Source organism: Lycorma delicatula, chromosome 12 (assembly GCF_047948215.1).
Source record: "Lycorma delicatula isolate Av1 chromosome 12, ASM4794821v1, whole genome shotgun sequence".
Taxonomy (NCBI): Eukaryota; Metazoa; Arthropoda; class Insecta; order Hemiptera; family Fulgoridae; genus Lycorma; species Lycorma delicatula.
This window is the reverse complement of record NC_134466.1, coordinates 17,454,223-17,460,253: the sequence shown is the minus strand read 5'-3', so window position 1 is coordinate 17,460,253 and position 6,031 is coordinate 17,454,223.

The following is a 6,031-nucleotide window of genomic DNA, read 5'->3' as shown; positions in this document are numbered from 1 at the left end:
AATTTGTCGTTTGATAGATTTTTTATTATATCTACATATATTTATTGTAACGTAATTAATCTACTGATATCGTATGGTAATTTATCAAGGTACAAGTTTCTCGCCTTTATTTTCTTTGCGATTCTGTTTTTTTTTTTCTTTTAATATTTAAATTAAAAGCAGAAAAAACTAAAAAAAAAAAATTATAATGTTATAGCTGTTTAATTTTACTTTCATTTTTGGAATGCAGCATCAAATTAAGGAGATAATAATTTTTTTATTTGGCTCTGACTTCAGAAAGTTGAAATTTAAAGAACTGAAAAGTTCTATTTTTTTACTTTTTAGTGCGTTTTTTGAGCCTGCTAATTTTTTTAAAATTCAATTTAGTTTTTTAAATGATTTTCATTGTGTTTGATGATATCCGGTTTGAACTGGATATCCTACTCTGTTCCAGTAAAATTGAACAGTTCTGTTTTTTCAGTCGGTTCCAATATGTGCAGAAGTGATGTTCTATTCTATATTTACAAAACTGTAACGCATCATTCAAGCTTACTGATTTCTTTATTATATTGTTTTTAATATATTTTGTGGTTAGTAAATAATATTAACAGTATATTTTTTCCTTTTGCTTGCGAAAAAAGTGCAATAAAAAAGTGAAAATCAATAGCGATAAAAAAAGTATTAAAGAACTAAATTCCAGATTTTAAATTTATTTATGTTAAATTCAGTAGACCGCAAAGAAAACGTAAGTAAACCCGAATATTTATTAATCATTTTTCATTTATTTTTAATGCCTTTAATATAAATAAGATACGACTACTCTTGAATATTAAATGTAAATTTTTGAAAAAATTAATTAAACTGCAACGAAGACTAAAAAAAATTATATCGGTTTAAATTTTGGTACTTTGAGGTTTGCCACTAAATTAAAATCGATCGACTTCTTATAGCTTATTAACCCTTAATTTTTTAATAGATTCAAAACATTTAAAGAACTATAAAGTATTATTATTTTTTAATTTGTAATGCGGTTAAGAACTTTAAAAAACCAACGTTAAGCACTCATTTATACAGAGTGTCCCATATAAAACGCAACCCAACCTTATATTGGTAGGTATTGAAATAATAAAAGACATGTGTAAATGTAAATGTAATTTTTATTATTACCATCCATTACCTTACATTTAGAGTAAATGTTGCAAGTGGCCGCCATCTTCTTGAATACAAGCATCAATTTTTTTACAGCGTTTCTTGCAACTTTTTTCAAAGTTTGTGGCCGGATATTTAATACAGCTTGTTCAATATTGACTTTCAATCGTTCAAGTGTTCGTGGTTTGTTGCTGTAGGCTTTTTCTTTGGGGTAACCTCGTAGAAAAAAATCCGCCGCAGTCAAATCTGGAGATCTTGGTGGCCACAAGCCTCGACCGATAACACGATTACCAAAGAATTCCTCGACGAAATCCTGCGTAGTGCGATGTCGCACCGTCATGTTGTAGCCGGCAGTGTCTGTCTTCCTCTTCCAAGAGTGCGATGAACCGAAATAAAATATCCTGATATCGTTCTGCATTAATGATGTACTCGAAAAAAATAGGACCGATTATTTTCTTCGGCGATATAGCGCACCACACGCCCGACTTCTGCGGGTGTAATTGTTTTTCGTGATAAACGTGGGGATTTTCAGCGCTCCAAATTCTACTGTTTTGGCTGTTTACGTAGCCATCCGAATGAAACCGCGCTTCATCTGTGAAAAATAACGAATCCGTAACGTTAATTCCGTCACGCAGATATCGTCGGAACTTTTGACAATATTGTAGCCGTTTTTCTTTGTCGGGCTGAAGATTTCGATGAACCGTTTGAATGCGATAAGGTCGTAATTGTAATCGTTTGGTCGCCCGATGAACGGTTGATTTAGGCAAATTAATTTCAGATTAGGCAAACATCGATCAGATGTTTGTCTGATCGATTTATTTGGCGAGGCGAGTAATCGGTCATTGATTTCAGTGACTGTTTCTGTATTCAATACTGACGCAGATCTTTTGTGTTCCTTGTTATTAACAGAACCGGTCTCTCTAAATTTTGCGACTAACCTTAATACTGATGTTTTGTTAGGAGCCGGTTTATCTGGGTAATTATGGCGAAACAAATCTTGCACTGCAACCGTTGATTTCGTACTGAAGTACGACTCGATAATGAAAACACGTTCGTTTAGCGAAAACACCATCTTGTCTCTAGCAATACACTGAACGTTATGATTGCATTATTGTTACTATCGGTAGTGTTCTACTGCGTCGCCGCGATGTTCAGATGTTGAACGTGTCCATTTCAGTAACGAGTAGAGGAGTAAGCTTGACTTTTGAAATTTCATGGATGAGTGATTGATGGGTGGCGTTTTATATGGGACACCCTGTATTAGGTCTAATCTTAGATACTGAAGAGTGAATATTTGTTGCCATCGGTGTAATTATTTTCCGGTTTCTTATTCTGACCGGGTAGTTATTGAAGTTATCTTTGAGTGGAGTGAATGTTAGTCGTATTCTAAGATACTGAAGAGGGGATGATCGATATCAACGGTTTAAATTTTTATCGACTTTATAATTGCGATTAGATAGTTACTTGTATTATCTTTGAACGGTGTGAACGTTAGGTGAAATGGTTTATAATGAAGAGTGGATGTTTGTTCTCGTCGTTATATTTTTTAAGAATTTCATATTCTCATTAGATAGTTACTGAAATATTTCTTTTTTATCTCAGATAACACCTAACATTCACCACCCTCACAGATTACATCAGTAAATATCTAATGAGAATAGGAAATCCAATAAAAATTAAACCAATGACAACAGACGTTCACCCTTCAGTATTTGAATTCATATTGAATGTTTTTCCTGAATTATTCAAATGCCAGTCATCAAGTCCTTGGTTATAAAATGTTTTTTTGAGGTCCATACGTTGCCAGATCAAGGGGCTGTAGATTGTGTGAACAACGGGGACGAAATATAACCAAAATAATACAGACATTAGAAGATCGGTCAAGGGTTCCTATTGATAAATGTGTTTTGCGGTTGAACAATAGAACGACAATTCGTAGATTACACTTGATAACGATAATAAAAACCTTTAAGCTATAATATTTACATTTTGCCAGTCAAAACTTTATTTGCACACCAAAGCTATAAAACAAGCTGGATTCTACTCAAACTAAAACCGACTTGCACTCTAGGGGCAAGCTATTGAAGTAGTTATATCACAGACCACTAGATAACAGCACCGCCTAGAAACAACAAGTGTTCCAGGGTACACATTCTCATGGTAGCAGCCATTGTGCTGTTCACCGTCACACCCTTAAAAAATTGAAATTCAAAAAACCTGAAAACGGTTTTCAGATATTTATCTGAAGAATATTTGCAAACCCCGATCGAGTGAATATCTTGCGAGTATAGTCAGAAAAGGGGAAAATTTGCAATCGTTCAAATTTGTTTTACCTTTCTTTCCCCCTTTTAAGAACAAATTTCTAAATAATTGAGAAATTTGTTTTTAAATATTCAAACAAAGATTACACGCGTGAAAAATCAAGTCAATATCTTCATTTGGTACAGAAAAATTTAAAAAAAATAGTAAATTTCATTGTTATTCCATTTTAACCCTTTAAATTTGGAATTTCAAAAAATCCTTTCTTAGTGTGCACTTACACCGTAAGAAGAATACGTATACAAATTTTCATAGATTTATTTTCTGTAGTTTTTGCTGGGCATCGATGAATCGGTCAGCCAGGGCATGTTCTTTTATATAAATAGATTACAAAAAAACTTTTAACCCATCAGATACATTTCAGTAAAGGGTAAGAACAATCACCTGTCTGTAGCACTTTCATAGGTTTAACTCCTTATTATCCTCCTTTTTCCTGTTTAGCCTCCAGGAATTACCGTTCAGATATTACTTCAGAGGACGAGTGAGGATGATATGTATAAGCGTAAATGAAGTCTTGTACGGTCTCAGTTCAACCGTTCCTGAGATGTGTGGTTAATTGAAACCCAACTGCCAAAGAACACTAGTATCCACGATCTAGTATTCAAATCCGTATAAAAGTAACTGCCTTTACTAAGATCTGAACACTGTAATTTTTGACTTCCAAATCAGCTGATTTGCAAAGATGTGTTCACCACTAGACCAACCCGATGGGTATCATCAGCAGACTAATTTTTATAAAATATACATAATTATAAATAAAAATATAAATATATATACATATATTTTTTTAAAAATAAACATGATAAGATAAAGAATAGTATTTTTCAAAGTATTTAATTGTTTTGTCAGGTTTATCATTTTAATCAATTTATTATTAATTTGTTTATTAAGTCTGTATTTATTTTTACATTAATTAATATAATATTTCTCAAATACATCAATTTCTTTATTGCTGTTACCTATATCTAAATTAGATTATTATTTATGCCAGTAATTTATGTTAATTCTTTATTAGATATTCTATAACATCTGAAAACGTAATATTACCTTTAAACATATATTACATCTTAAACGTAATATTATCTTACTTGTAACTATTACAGTACTCTGAAAATCTTTTTATGAATGACATGGTGGTTGTTCCTAAAAGGTGTGTAAATATGAAACCAGAATTTGTCCATAGATGGCCCTAGCTATCGATATAGTTACCATCAAACTGCATCATTGGCACCATTTTCTTTCTTTGACAACTGACAAAGATTTTCAACTCACTACAGTACAAGCTTCATATAACAGCATAGTTTTAATTAGCGTTGAACATGTTAAGTTTTGTACCTACAAATTATGATTTGCAAACAGCATTGATTTTCTGTTACCATTTAAAGAAAACTGCTGCAGAATTGCATCTAATGCTTGTCGAAGCTTACAGTGAGCATGCTCTTGGTAAATCGCAGTGCTTTGAGTGGTTTAAAAAATTCAAAAGTGGCAATTTTGACGTGAGAAACGAAGAACGTGGAAGACCACTGAAAAAGTTTAAAGACAGCAAATTGCAAGCATTGTTGGATGAGGATGGCGCTCAAACGCAACAACTACTCGTGGATCAATTAAATATAACACGAGAAGCCATCTCCATACGTTTGAATGTCACAGGAAAGATTCAGAAGATGGGAAAATGGGTTCTGTATGAACCGAATGAAAGACAGCAAGAAAACCAAAAATCCACTTGTGAAATGCTGCTCGCCAGGTACAAAAAAAAGTCATTTCTCCATTGAATTGTGACAATTGATGAAAAGTGGATATATTTCGAGAATCCTAAGCATTAAAGATCATGGATAACTCCAAGTGAACCATAGACATTAATTTCAAGGCCAAATTGCTATGGAAAGAAGACAATGCTCTGTGTTTGGTGGGATCAGAAGGGTGTCATCTGTTATGAGGTGCTAAAACTTGGCAAAACTATAATACTGAATGCTACTGACAACAGATGATCGATTTGAATCAAGCATTGTGTTAAAAATGACCAGAATATAAAAAAAAGGCGACACAAAGTGATTTTGTTTCATGATAATGTACCATCACACACAGCAACACCAGTGAAGGAAACGATTGAGGCATTCAATTGGGAAATACTTTTGCATGCAGCTTACTCACAAGATTTGACTTCATCCAACTACTATTTATTTACATCGATGGGACATGCACTTGCTGAGCAGCGCTTCACTTCTTATGAAAATGTACGAAAATGACTCGATAACTGGTTTGCCTCAAAAGAGCAACAGTTTTTTGGCGTGGTATTCATAAATTGTCAGAGAGATGGGAAAAATGTATAGTTAGCAATGGACAATATTTTGAATAAAATATTTTTTACAATAAACATGTATTTTCTATATAAAAATTCTGGTTTCATATTTACACATTTAATTCAATTCTAGTTTACATATTTTATTGGTGTATATATATATATTTATATATCATTGCAATCGTTACACTTGATTTTATACATTCCACAAAGTTCATATTTATTAACAATATTATTATTTTGTAAAATATATTTTATCGGTTTATCAGGTATAATGCAATTTTA